The sequence below is a fragment of the Sciurus vulgaris genome (genome assembly GCF_902686455.1).
Source record: "Sciurus vulgaris genome assembly, chromosome: 13".
In the NCBI taxonomy this organism is placed as follows: domain Eukaryota; kingdom Metazoa; phylum Chordata; class Mammalia; order Rodentia; family Sciuridae; genus Sciurus; species Sciurus vulgaris.
This window is the reverse complement of record NC_136474.1, coordinates 79276925-79292042: the sequence shown is the minus strand read 5'-3', so window position 1 is coordinate 79292042 and position 15118 is coordinate 79276925. Positions and strand designations below refer to the sequence as shown.

The following is a 15118-nucleotide window of genomic DNA, read 5'->3' as shown; positions in this document are numbered from 1 at the left end:
TGTGTATGTGGTGATGTATGCATGTGAGTATATATACATACAGATGTATACATAACACTTATTTCTGACAGCATATACTAGTATGCATATACATTCATAAGTATTTGAGAGTGCAGTTTAGGAAGATTAATAAGAAGTTAATTGTTGAATGGGCAACTGTTGAAATATTGTTATTTATTTTCATTTTGAAAAGTACCAGTAAATCATCAAAAGTTCAAAATACTTTCCTGGTTTTTTTATTTTAAAAAAAAAATGGTGTGTTATTAGAAGAGTAGTTAAGTATGGCAATGAAAATATGATTTGAAAACAGATGATTTATATTGTATATGAATCAAAATATTTAAATCTATAAGCATAAAGATTGGGATTATGTAACATCTTTTTTTTTTTTTTTTAACAAGTGCCTGGTTTGCGATTTTTAGGTACTCATACATATATAGTTAAGACTTTTGCCCACTACCTTTTAGACATTCCCATACATAGCATAGTCAGTACCTTTAATTTTAAAGAAATGTTGATGAAAATTTCATGAATGATGTTACCATGGTCAGTAAGCAAAAGTGTCTCTAAAGCAGTAAAATAGATCCAGGGATTCTATAGCCCTTGTGCACTGTAAGAGAATTACAATGAATATAACTTCCCATGATTGTTTTTATCTTTAGGGATTACCAATGCTGTGATTTTTATATGTTAATTGTTAGTTTTGCATCTTAAATGGCTGAATTGCCAAAATTTCAGTTTTAAGGCTTGGGCATTTTTACTCTCTTTTAGCCAAAAGGAATTTTTAAAAATATGTATTCCATTCCCTCAGCTTGCCAGTTGCCTCTACCATAAGAAAATGCTGAATATGACATCATATCACTAATATGCCCTCTCAGTTGCCAAATATTTTGGTTGTTAGATTTTTTTTTTTTTTTTGAGAGGATGGTACTCATAAAATCAAGATCGCTCTGTCACAGGAAATGTATTTATAGGAACTGTTTTAAGGCGTTTATTAAAAACAAATCTGGTGATGTGTATCTATTGATTCAAACACTAGAAAGAGGCAAATTGTACATACATTATATTTAGAAAAAATAGCCATTTGGAACACACGCAGAAAGCTTTTGAAACCACGGATGGTTACCAGTTCTTCATTTTAGCTTTGTGAAACAGACAGCAAAGTCCAGTTGTACGTGTTCCCTCCAAGGGGCCAGTTCCATACCATTTGTAAAAATGCCTTCGTGCATACACTAGGGAAGCAGATTTTTGTTTATTCTACAGTGTGTATTGTACTGGCCCTAATTCTGCATTCAGCGGCTTTTGATTTGGTGCCAGACATCTTGTGGAGATTGTGTATGCCATGCGTTAATTGTTTAAAATGCCTATCGAAAGGACTTTACATTTCTTGAGTTCCGTTTGGGGTTTGGGGTTGGACTGTGAACGCATTTTTATGTGTATGTGCATGGATGACCAAGTGTGTCCTAACCTGAATTGCTGGAGTGAACTGAGGTCAGCTATTTGTTGCACAAGTATTCCTCTGAAGACAACATAGCACTGAATTCCTTTCTTTTTCCCAGTGACAAGTCAATTACTTGTTTAAATTCAGTTTGAACTCTCTGAACTGAGAGAGGCCAGAGGAAGCAGGTTTTCCCTGTGAATAAACAAAAGAATAAAAATGGAAAATCATTCCAAAACTCTGTGAATTTAGGTTGTGGGAAGAACACAAGCAAGTGTTACAACAATTCTGATTTCTTCTTTTTGAACGATAAGATTTGTAAAATCAGTTTTCCTCTAACTTCTAGCAAGAGAAATGCTATAATGAATGAGATTTTAGGACAAAGAAAAAATGAAAATTTTCTGTTACCTTAAGTTATGAAGTGTTCCTGTGACCATATCCCAAAACAGATTGTTTCCTGGTTTCTGTGAAGGACAGTGTGTGTCCTGAAATGAAGACTCCATGAAACAAAACTCAAAAAAAAAAAAAAAAAAAATCATAACCTGAGAGCTATCAAAGAGTACACCTCGAATGTAAACCAGAGGATATTTTAAAAACTCATTTCCTCCTCAGGTGAGAGTTTAATGAACTTGACCAGGTAATTTTGTGATTTTTTTTTTTTTCCTTTAGTCATTAGCGGTTTAAATACAAGTGAATCCTAATCTCCGCTAAATAAAAATTTGAAAGCATTACTTCTTAACTACAGGAGAGAGGGGGATTTTTTTTCCCTCCCCACAGAAAACCAGTGCAGTTTCTTTTAAGGGTGTGAATACAAGCTTACATCAAATTATGCCGCTGTATATCCTCATTCAGGCCATAAGAACTGCCAGGCATTACCTGGTCAACAGTAAGTACAGTTCTTGCCCTACATTTTGAAATTTTTAACTTCTTACATCTTCATTGAATAAGAATTTTGATAAATAATTATTTGGTCGAATTGCACATATCTAAAAATATGGTAATTCCACAAAGATAAAACTCTGGCAAATGAAATTGAAAACAAAAGTGGCGAAATTCCCTCCTAATGGTAATTTAAGATCACATCATCAGCCTCGCCAGCATGTGCATGTGTTAAACCGTATAGAGAAACCTATAATTATTGTAATTGCTCTTTTTGCTTTATACTAACAAGCTTCAAACCATGTTTCAAACTAGTTGTTTTGAAATAGTTATTTGTCAAGTCATCAAATCTCAGAAAGTAAATGGTAATGAGCTTTCCATGTTTATATTCTGACTGTTGGTCATATTATGCAGCTTTTCAACCCCATAAAGTTCAGAGATGAAAATGGATATTAATTATTTCTGATATTGAGGCCAAAAAATAAAAGAACTTTGTGATTCCTGCTTATGGTGAAAAAATAGAAACATTTGTTGAATATCAAAATCTCTCAGGAGTACATTCTTGGAAGAAAGTTTTCCTGTAGATGAGAGACAAACTTAGTCAACAACCTAAAATTTTTAAAGCAAAAAATTGGGGTAGGAGGTATTTATCTTTTTTCTATTTACCACAGGAAGAGCAAATATAAAATGGTTAATATTTTAATAACAGCAATAATAACATTATTCAATACATTTTACATATGGCCCTATTTTTGAAGACCTCCCAGTGGATTGGGGCAGCCATATATAGGTAGCCACTAGGTTTTAAAGTTTTCAGTAGTGTTTCAAGTATGCAAATTATGTTGTGTGTTTTAAAATGATATTTCATATACTATTTTCAGAACCATGACTGTAAATGAAAGACAGTATAAATATATCACAATTAAATATGATTGTTTAGTTGCTCTTACAGACAGAAATTTGCTTAGGTCAAAAACCAATGCAATTATTCAAGTCCCCACTGATTTAAAAAAAAAAAAAAAAAAAGAAACATTTCAAAAGAAAAGCTTCCTTTTTATGAGCTACTTGGTACTGTTGACATACAAAACATTTTAGTTAACCTATTTTAAAATAACAGTGAAAATTTTATTTTTTCTTCTGTATTTGATTGCTTAAAACAAATTTGTGATTTTGTTCTCTAGATTTAAGCTGGTAAAAATTCACCAGACGCTTAATCTTGATGTTGTGGTTACATTTTGCTCTCCTGCCTCTGATTAAATTTCCAAAATCCCTGCGTGAGATTCACAGATGCCAGTTTGAACATTTTTGGGAGGCCAATTTCTTAGGAAGAAAATACAGATCAGTTACGTATTTGGTTCATTTTCTTTAATCCCTGATTTCTGGTTGATTTGAATGTTTTGAATATAATGTCGATAATTGACAAGCATCCTCATAGCGCTAGGTGATGGCATTGTTTCAAGGAGAATTAAGAGAAAGGACATGGGAACAAGGGAAAGAGGACTGGAGAGAAAAGTGGTCAGGAAAAAAGAACTAATAGCTGGTGCAGTCCTTAAATACCTTTCCAACTGATCTACAGGAAATTGTGCTGAAGAATCGTTTGTTTCCTGTTCCACTCTAAATGTGGTTTGCATTACATTCCTATTTGCCTTTTTGTTGTTGTTGTAGCTTTGTTGTTTTTATTGTTACTGTTATTACCAAAATTGTAGCACTTAGGCTTGAGGATAAGCGATTTTTTTACCTTATAAATTATTTTTTAAATTGTTTTACCATCGTTGGTAGACATTGTCCTATTTCATTATTATGAACGATGTGTGGGTGTGTTTTCAATCCTCCTTCAAACTTCTATCACTGCTGTGTCTAAGGGAAAAAAAAATGTTTTAGTATCATCGCTTTATGACCATGCACGTGTCAGCAGTCCACCATGAGGAGATCCTTTAAAAAAACAAGACTTAATTTCTGATCCATTGAAAATATATATGTTTAAGATATGGTTGTGACCATTTAAAAAGTGGTTCAGATTCGGATTTACTTTTACCTTAGGAAGAAAATACAGTGGAGACATGTATTCGTTCTGCACAGCAAACATAAATTCATGTCTTGTATTTAAGAATTCCAAGGCACACACACAAAAAAACACACACTGGATTTTTTTCCCCTCCAGTATCATCAGACTTTAAAAAAAAAAAAAAAAAAAAAAAAAAAAGCTTATTTTTCATGATCAACATAATTGAAAAATAATTTTAGATTTGTCTTTTTAAGTTTTTGTACATTGAGGTTTTTATTCATTTATTAGCCCTTGATACTTGACTCATAATTCTAAGGTAACACAGGGTACAGTTACATGTGATAAAAATTATTCAGTACTAAAATAACAAAACTGTGTATTTATAAAATATTTATAATGTGTTCAGAAAATCAGTATAATCCTAAAAAAAAAAAAAAGCAGAAAAGCAGGGAAAATAATAGCGGCAAAATTGGAAGAGATAGTTTTATAAAATAATTGTATTTTGTGAAGTGAAGCAGTCTGTTACAAAGTTATTCGTGGAATTTTTAGAAAACTTCATGCAGACTTCATAACATTTGAAAAACTATAATCCATTTGTACATTATCATATCAAGTGTAACAGATGTTACTTTTTATTAAGCAAAACCAGTGTTTTCTTCTGTAGAACAGTTCTTCAGTTTTAATTTACTGGTTTGGAGATTGAAAATGGTTGGAGACTTATGTATTACTTGACCTAAACTTTGATAGACTTTCTTTTTTGCAATACTGAAGATCCATGAATTAGTTTCCAAACTACAGCCTTTTATTTGCAGGTGTATTTATGTCGCAATAGCATAATCTGATTAGAATTTTAAAGTTCCTATTTCTGTTTTTAAATTCCATAATGCTTTTGATTTCATCCGAGCTTTATTCAAATTCATCTTCCTCATTTCTTAAAGAAATCTGTATTAACTAATCAGCATTTTATTCAAATTGACTTAAAAGGCACACTACACCCTTAAAACTCACCCTTGTTCCCTCCCCCAGGTGGAATAAGGAGTGGGTCACACCTGAGAAGTCAGGGGAGGTGCAGTGTAGATGATGGTCTAATTTCAGGCATCACCAAAAAAATGCAGGATTTGGCTGGCATCCTCCGGGGACCCAGCGCTGTGCTTTCCTGGAGACCAAATTACACTCATCTCGAGAGAGGGCACGTTGAGGTAATTGGTGGGACAGAGTGGGGAGAGTTGAATTCCAGCTGCTTCCATTGTAGCTGACCTGAAAATGAGTAGGGATGTTAACAGTGGAGGCTAACATTCGACTTGGCTTTTTCACCTCCACAAACCTAAGGGTGAGAATTATAGAGTACTGGATGACTACACCAATAATGATCCTGTTCAAGTGGGAATTGCTATGTTGGGAAAAACTCTCGCACCATTTTAAAAATAGTTGATGCCTTTACCAACCACAGTCCTATTACTGTAGCCCAATAAAGTTTATCCACGGTATGGAAATACTCCTTGTTTTTATTGTCAACCATCGTGTGAGTGTGCCTTGGATTCTCACCTCTTTGGTTACCATTTTAAAACGCTCATAATGAGAGACATTTGGAAGGCACGGGAATCCCATCTCTAAGAAGTGAACAAAACATAAAAGTGCTTTGGACTCTCATTTCCCTAGAATGTGTGTGCTATTTTTTTTTTTTTAAAGGAGAATAATGCTGTATTACTCAATAGCTTTTCTAACGAATAAAACAAATTAAATTGATGTTACATGCATATTTAAACCCCATCCAGTTAAGTACTGACGTGATTAAAATAATCAAATGTATTACTTAAAAAATTAAAAAGGATAAATTCTGTACCCCATTATTTTATTGACTTTTAAATATAAATTGCAGAAATGTTTACATTCCTAATGGCATTATTAAGCTAAACTGACAAATCAGAGGAAAAAAGTTGATTGGCCAGCACATTATTATTTCTGCACCTGTTATTACAATTCAGAAGAGGAGGCTGAGCTGCACAGGAGCAGGGCGGATGCTATTTTTCTTAGGCTTCCTTTGTGTGACGTGGGGGTTGGGATAAATGTTTAACAAGTGTAGTTTCACTTTGTAGTGCCTTTTTGTGTGTTGATGTGATTAAAAGACTACAGTGTTTTTCATGTAGCTTTGAAATTAATATGCAAATAATAGGGGATGGTAAGGCTTTCCAGTACCTGCTTCACCAGCCCTCCCTGAGCAGAATGGAGGGATGTCAGCTTCCCACTAGAAGTTGTTTAGTTACCCAGACTGCCAACTTTCCAACTCTCTCCTGTGGATATATATCGGAAAGAGGGAGGACTAACGATCTGGGATGAAGATACTTTAGATTTTTATTTTCTGTTTACTTACTAACCGGGAGGGTAGGAGACCTTGAGGGCGGGGGGGGGGGGGGGCCCAAAAAACAGAAAAGATTTTTCTTTTTTTAAGAGGTGTTGTATAACATTGCCAACACTTGGGTTGAAAACGGTGCTTTTCCTTTATTTCCTCCTTGTCTTAATCATGCAGTGTCATTTTTCAAACATTTGAGCCCTGATCCTCCCAGTGTAGTTCAGGTGGCAATAATGGTTCTTTTAAATATAAGTCTAGAATTTCTTGGGTGTTCATTGTCCACAGGGAAGGTGACACACACCAACTTAAACTTTGTCGGTCAGTGGATAAATAATGCCCTGTTTTTGCCTTTTTTTGTTTGTTTGTTTTTAAGATTTTTTTAAGAATGTAATTTTATTCTTTAAAATGTAATGATATTAGATTTGGATCAAGAGGGCAAAAAGAATCTTTATTTCATCCCACCCAACAGTTTGCTCGAACTTACAAAGAAATAGGTAAAATACCATTATTTCCTGGAAAAATGCTAGTTAACACTGTTCATATGTGTTCAGACTTTGTCTTGTGTAATAATTTGAATTCTCAGACTTTAATAATACTTAATGTGTAGCATGGATTCCACTTAATCTCCCCCCCGTCTTCACAGCAAAATGTTTACATAAATGAACTCTCAATTTTGATAACAACTATTTAGCTTAGTCCTCCCAGAGTTAATACTCTTTCCATAATTAAACATGTTCCACAGTTGCCATAGGAGTACATCTTAAAAATGATGTTCTTCTCTGTTCTTTTAAGCCATCTGTTGGCTAGGTCAGTAAAGAAAGGGGAGCCTGGTTTTATTTTAAAGCAAATAAGTTATTATTCTACCATTGTATTAGACATTCAGCTTCAGAGGAAATAAAAGATAAAATTCCGTGGTATTTTCATTTTGATACATTTGCAGCAGAAATTTATATGCTCAAATTGGTTATTTTCAACTCATGACAGCTGTGATATTTAAAATGATCACAGCTGTTGTGACTTAAAATTGATTTTTCTATTAACACCTGAGAAAAAGACCTGTGCAGTATTAAAAACTTAAATAAGGTAACTGTAAAATTAGATATGTTGATGTGGATCTGGTAATTCTGCTTCCCAAAGTTTACAGAAGGCGCTAAACCTCTTGGGTGATTCCAGGGAATGGGCTAAAACTGCTGGAAATAAGTGTGTGATTATTAAATACACTTACCTCTTTTAGGACTTATGTAATAGCAAATCCTCTTGGCCCAACTTTATAGTGTCAGTTTTGCTAATAAAACCTTTTAGGATTCAGTTTACTTAATTAACCCCATGAAAGATGATTTAGATGAATCATTATGAGATCCTAACCTCTAAATTGTAGAAGCTGTGTTACCTTTCAGATATGACATTGAGAAATGCAAAACCACACTAAATTGTTCCTTATGGAGGAAGTTTTGGTTTATGGCTCTTTTCCACCATCATTTTTAGATTTTGAAAAAAAGAAAAACAGATGAAAAAGGAGAAACAAATTATGCCTAAGTAGCTTTAGGCGTGCACTTGTTTTTGGAGTCTTTAATACATTTTTAATGTTCACTTTGCAGATTCATTTAACCTGTTTTAAAGTTAGACGGTGATTCCTTGGTGTAGTTGTTCTGTTTAGATGTTTACCCTTTCAGGAGGATCAATATTGGAATCTCGCAGCTGACAGCAGATTCCCTCACTAGTGCTGTAACCAATCTGACACAAATGAGGCAATTTCAGATATTGAGATATTGTTGTGTTTGAAGTAGATAGTGGAGTGTATAAAACACAGAGCTGGTCTGATGTGGAATTATTTATGGATAATAGTGCCTTTGCAGATGCATTGCCAATAGGGAGCTATGTAGATTACACTCTCTGGCTGGTCCTAGGCTTTTTACCTGTGTAACTCAATCAGAATTGAAAGCATGACAGGTTTTATGATGATAAATGTATGACTGGATCAGAGAAAATATGAATGGGTGGGTGGGTGGGTAAATGGATTGCATAACTAGACAGTAATAGATAATGCCAATAATTTATTACTCAAACTTGCTTATTCATCAAAATTCCATATACAGTGTATTATTTTGATTATTGCAAATAGTTCAGAACTAGTTAGTTGAAAATAATGAACATTTTCCACCACATACTCAGAATTACTGTAGAGAAAGTTGTAAAAGTTCCAGAATGAACACAAGACTACCTATTTCAAAGATAGAGACCAGGACTACCGAGTAGCATCTCACCAGGTCACAATGTGACATACTAAGAGTTCATGGGTATAAAAGGATATTTCTTGTTAGCTAAAGGAAGATACTTCTAGAGGTGGCCATTGTCTGTAATGAAGACTTAGGACAATCAAAGTGGACATTTGTTGACAGACTCTGATTACAGACACATATCTATGGAACAGTGGTGCCCCCAGGGTATGTATGGCAATGTCTGGAAACCATTTTGGCTGTCACGACTGTGTGGATGGAGATGAGAAGGGAGTTGCTACTGGCCTGTGGGTCTAGAGGCCAAGGATGCTGCTATCCCCCTCTGGTGCACAGGAATGGAGCTGAGGTTGGGAAATTCTGCTTCAGAAGTGATATCTCGACCTCCATCATTCATCCTGTCATTGTGAGCCACTTGCAGCTTTCCTTTCCTTTTCAAGCACATTTTCCTCTTCTTTTTTATTTATTTATATTTGGCATAGCATTGCATATTGTCTAGGTATTTCTACCATTTACCATGAAAACGTGAGATTTTATTTTCATCATTGTAAATATAGTACATTATTTGTGAACCAATTGGAATGGCTTCAGAGCAGCTGTTAGAACATGTTGAATCAATAACATATATTTCCCCATACCCTAAATATACATTTACATCTTACCTCTTAAAATGCTGTGAACTCTATCAGTATAACTGTTGATTCTTCTGAATCATCCTGAAAGAAAACAGCTATTAACCATTTTCCTCCAAAGGACATAGAAGACAAAAGGAATTAGCATGAAGAAACTAATTAATAATTTCCTTTAAGTATTTGGAGGGGCATTAAGGACACTGTTTGAATCATCATTAACTGTTGTATTATGTACATCAAGAAAAAGTTAAAAATTAAAGCCAACATCAAAAACTCTGTTTTCAGCTTTCCAGGTAATGCAGCTTCTTTCCCTACTCACAACTGGGGACCTCACTTCCCCTCCGTGTGTGTGCTTCCCCTTGATGCTGGATAATTCCTGGCAATAATTTGGAAAGTGATTTTGAGACCCCGATTGCCTTCCCTAGCCCCCTGTGGAGGAAGGTGGCAGGATCTGGTGGCAGAGTCTTCCACCTGCCAACTTTTAGAACCCAGCAGCACACCTCACTTCTTAGATGCCAAGGTTTGGAGAGGTTGCCAAGTCTGACAGTACCTTGTGCCACTCTTCAATTTCCTCCCCAGGCTATACAAGGTGCTCCAAGGTTTGATCAGAGTAGAGATGGCAGCCGGGCATAGGAATGGCAGCTCTGATTTTCAGTGTATCTTTGTGTACAAATATGCTTTCACTTATTGCCTAGCCCATTAGCTAATGGAATTTCAATTTCTTCCTACAAGCATTCTCCGATTCTGTGTTTCAGTCTTCCTGATTCCCTGTCCAGCTTGGTGCTGTGCAATTCTAGTAAAATCACAGTGCTGTCTTTAGGTCGACTTTATGAGCCACATCTGTCTATATGCATATTGTAAGTTTGCCCCATGCTAACATTTATTGTGGTCTCTTTTTCACATTTTGTTGTACAGGGTTATCTGTATTTACAGTGAGCAACTGAAAAGAAAACTTATAGTTTTCTGTGTGCTATGCAAGTGAGAAAGATTACCATTTTAGTGATCATGTCTTTTGAATGTTTCTGTTTCTGCATGATGGTAATTTTTTTAAGTTTTAAATTTAAGTGAAAGATTTTTTTGTTTGTTTGGTTTGATCAATCACTGATTGACTATCTCTATTGGATTCTCAGTATTTCTCTTATATTACATAAGTCCCAGTATGAACCTAAGAATGATTTTAAAACAAAAACTTGCTTACTTTTTGTTTTAGACTATGCTTATATTTACAGGGTATAAAATCAGTCTTACTGTGACTTTTCTTCAATGACTAGGAAGGTGGTTTATAGCCAGAATAAAACAGCGTAAATCTTTTATTGTAGTAATTATTAATATTCAGTAAAATATATTTGTAAGCCTCTGTTCATCCCAAATGTTTTCTCAAACACCTAATGTGAGCATTACTGCATCCAGGAAGATTGGTTCTCCAGATGCTGTTATCCCATTTTATAGGCTAAGCCTGCCCTGCCCAATGAGGTAGCCACTAGCCACATCTGGAGTTTGCTACTTCATTGTAAATTAATAATAATCAAATACAATTCACAAAGTTCACTTCCATTGTGCCAGCCACATTTCAAGTGCTCAGTAGTCACATGCGGTCAGTGGCTTCTCTATTGGAGGGCACAGGCTAGAGCACCTTTGTCTCCCTACAGAAAGTTCTGTTGGGAGGAGCTGATCTGGGAGATGGAAACATTTGGGGATTAAATAACTAGCTCGGAAATCTTATTGATCCTAACAAACTCTGCAGTCTTTTCTGCCATTCTAATATGATATTTTTGCACTTTCCTTTTACCCTTATAGTCAGCCATACGCTTCCTTTATGCCATTTTAGGGCATGTTTATCTCAATTTTATTTGTCCCTTTTTATTTTAAATGTAGAGCTTGATTTGGACAAACTTTTCTAGGGATCTAGCTCTTTGCTTGTCTGCACACAGTGGGGATCCTGATTCTCCTCCCTCTGAATTAGCCCGTGAGATCCTCCAGGAGGAGGGACCATGTCTTCAGGCATCTCTGTGCACCTGTCAATCCACGTAGACAACCAAGAAATGCTTATGCAGCCAAATAAGTAAGACCCTTGACCCTTACGTGCCCATGTCTCTGTGGAGTTAGGCAAGACCCTTGAGTAGAATGCTGCCAGGGCTGTTCTGCTAAAAAAGGTTTATTTTCTGAAAAGTTAAATAATAACCCTTACTTGTGAAATTCAGATCGTTCTTCATAATAAATGGAAACATCTACTGTCTTATCCTTAACACTCATTTAATCCCTGGCCAGACTTTGCATTGTTTTGAAATTCTGTCATATCTTGCAACAAACTTCTGTGCATTTTAAGGACCTACTTTACCCGTTATTTTCTTCTCAAAGATTAGCACAACAGGATGCATATAAGGGTACTTGAATTATATTTGTTGATAAACCAGTAACTATTAAAACTTAATGGTATTTTTCTCAAGGTTCCTGATAATGTACAGTACATTATTTGTAGTTTACTTAACTAAGTACCTAAATATGTAATACTTCTCATTCCCTGTATCATGAAGTTGGGAAAGGTGCCTAATTAATGTTGGTGGTGTCAAAGACCACTTTCATTCATACCTGCACAGTCAAAATTGTGCTAATTATTTTTCAGTGATAAGCATAGGTGGTGCTGGATGGTCTAGACCTAGGATATTGTTAAGCACTGAGAATGAGTTCATGTCATGTCTCTCTCCTACATGAATAGGTGAGATAATTGCAGACTTCCTATCATACCTCACGTCGGTGCAGATTAGGCATCGGGAGCACCAGGAACCCACGGTGGCACACTCTGGCAGATGCTTTCTCCTTGGGCTCCTCATGGCACACACAAGCCGTCATTCCTCTTGGTAATAATGATGGTGTTAAGAGGCATTTGTGTTCTCTGCCCTCTTTCAGCATGTACCATGTTTAGTTCCTGTTATGCAAATACCATTTTAAACTTAGAAATGCCAATTTGCATTAATATTTTGGTTTCATATAGCTAGCTATTGCATTTCACAAACAAGTGCATTTTAATGAGTGCTGGCAGAATGGTTTAAATAAAAGGGTTATTCATTAAATACTATTGTAGAAAATACAGTCCTTGGTTGCCAAAAAGTCGTTAAAACAGAATGTAGTGTGTGTTGAGGCCATGAGGATGCGCCTCTTGAAGAGGACATGGCCCTGTGGCCTTCAGTGCTGTGAGAATCGATGCCATCCACACGGGCACGGGGGATGGGTCACTTAATGTAGAATGGGCTAGTATACCATTGACTTGTGGGTTTATATTTTATATTTAAGCCTTATTTCACTCTTTTGAGATTTGTAAGAAGACCATAGGGCATTCACCTGTGAGTTAATATGAAGGGCTTTTAATAGTTGAACACCCAAGTTGTAAGGCAGTGTATTCTTAAATCTTATATTTTGATATTAAATCTTTATGTGGAATTTTTTTTTCTCATTTTAAGATTTTTTTTTTCTCCTTCTCGAGGTTCTTTATCAGAATTGTGAGGGGGAAAATTGACGGGGCATGTGTGGGAAAATAAAACATTTGCAACTGGATTTTCAAAAATAAACTCTCTTAGTGCATGGACTTTCATGCTGCTGCCGTGGCCGTCATAGCTGTGGTTCCTAATTATAATGAGCTTTTCTAGTGGTGTTATTGCAGTTGTTCCCCCCCACGCACACCCCTTTAACTCACTCTTCCCAGAAGGAGAGTTCCAAGCCTTTGAAAATTCTCATGATTTTGCAAATCCACTCTATTTTTGTCTAGAATACAGGAAAGTTAAAACTGGCTGGTATGATGCCATGTTTTGAATCCAATTTTAAAGCAACCCTTTGCAACCCAGGGAGTGAAGCTGACATCTTTGTATCTGTAATGAAGATAATTACACCTGCAAGGTGACATCACTAGCGAAGTAACAAACACTCTTGAAAACTGAGTCCCTGGTCTTCTCTGAATTCTGTAGACCATTTTTGGCATTTAACACTAGACACCTCTTTCATGCCTATCGTTTGAGAAGTTGCTTTCAGATGAATTTACTAAAGCTGACTGACACAGGGTTAAATTAATTCTTTTCTTTATTACTCAAAGTGATACAGACCTTTCTTGGACTAATGTAGCTTAATTAGTGGTCAATTAAAACTGAACATTGCTGAATTGAAGTTCTTTGATCAAACTCCCTGGCATGGGCTCTCTTTCTTTAACTAGCCACCATCTTGAATTCATTTGGAATCAGTAGTATAAACAAGTTTAAAACTGGTTCTTTTATAAGAAAGTCAGCAGGCTTGTATAGCTGTGGTTTCTTTTTTTACTTCTGTAGGCGGCAATTCAAAGGCATGCTAAATGAAAACAGTACTACACCCTGAAAAAAATACATTTTTAAAAGTAACAGTAAGTAGTCAGAAAATAGCCAGTACCCCTACCCCTTTATTTTAGAGAGAAGATAAATTTATCTATAAATAATTAATTAATAATCAATCTCTCGATTTCATTGGTTGCTTTTGCTGTTACCTAGAAGGATAAAAGAATACTCCCTACTCTCCCTGGAGAAGTCCAGAAGTCCACAGTTAATATTAAAAAGTGAAACAACACAAACCAACCTGGTGTTGGGAGGAAGAGGGAGGGACGCTGCCACAGAATGGGCCCAGTTGCCCCTGAACTCCTGGGATAATGTTACATCTCTGTGCCTTTGGGGTTGGGGTGAGACACTACTTCATCTATTCGTTGATGACATCATTTATTTTGGAGGGCCTCATTGCAGTAATAGGAAGACTGTTAATGGTGTATTCTGCATACAAATCACTTGGTTAAAGTTCATGGTGCTTTTGCTAGAATTTGGGTGAAGTTATGAAAAAATAAAAAGAAGAGGAGGTGGGCAGGCTGGGAGGCGGGACAGAAGGAGTCACTAAGTAGCTGTGAGTAGATCAGCCTCTTCTATCCAGTGACCTGTCTTAATATTTAAGTGTGTATGATGTTCTTGTCTAAACACAAATTGATACCATTCAGTAAGCCTGGTTTTTGAAAGCTTAACAACCTAAAAATACCATAGCTGGCATTCAGTTAGTGCTACATACTTTAAAGTATTAATTAAAACTGGCACTTCTGTACTGGAAATAAAAGTAATAGATTAGGTTTAAATAGATAATTCGTTTAGTCCATAAATGGCTTCTTCTGACTACTGGAATTATCACAGAGGGAGAAGAAAGGGAAATTTTGGAAATGACCAGGTAGCACTCCCCCACCTGTAAATGACAAGACTTTTGTAGTTTTCATTACTTGTATCCAAAAATTATAGTTATAAACTGTAATTAAAATTAAAAACTTCATCCCTTGACAGAAAGAGAAATTGTTTATAGTCGATGTGCCTTTCAGCGTTCTATCTTTCCTTCTCCCTAAAGGGCTGATTAGGGAGAATAATTGGGGATGATAGCGGGAGGAAGACGACAATTCCATTTAATTAAAGATAATTTATTTTACTTTAAATTGGTGATGTCCCACATGAATAAGAGTAGATTTAGCAGATAGATTTATTAATGGGTACTGACATCTCAGTTGACAGAAAAAGCAAACATTTTCTTTCCTTGTTG

At 35.7% G+C, this 15118-nt stretch overlaps 1 protein-coding gene across 18 annotated transcripts in view; it reads left to right on the top strand.

The window, feature by feature from the left end:
• TCF4 (transcription factor 4) overlaps positions 1–15118 on the top strand; it is a gene marked incomplete at its 5' end in the record, with an annotated part of 345132 nt that overhangs the window by 253311 nt on the left and 76703 nt on the right. The window lies entirely within an intron of this gene.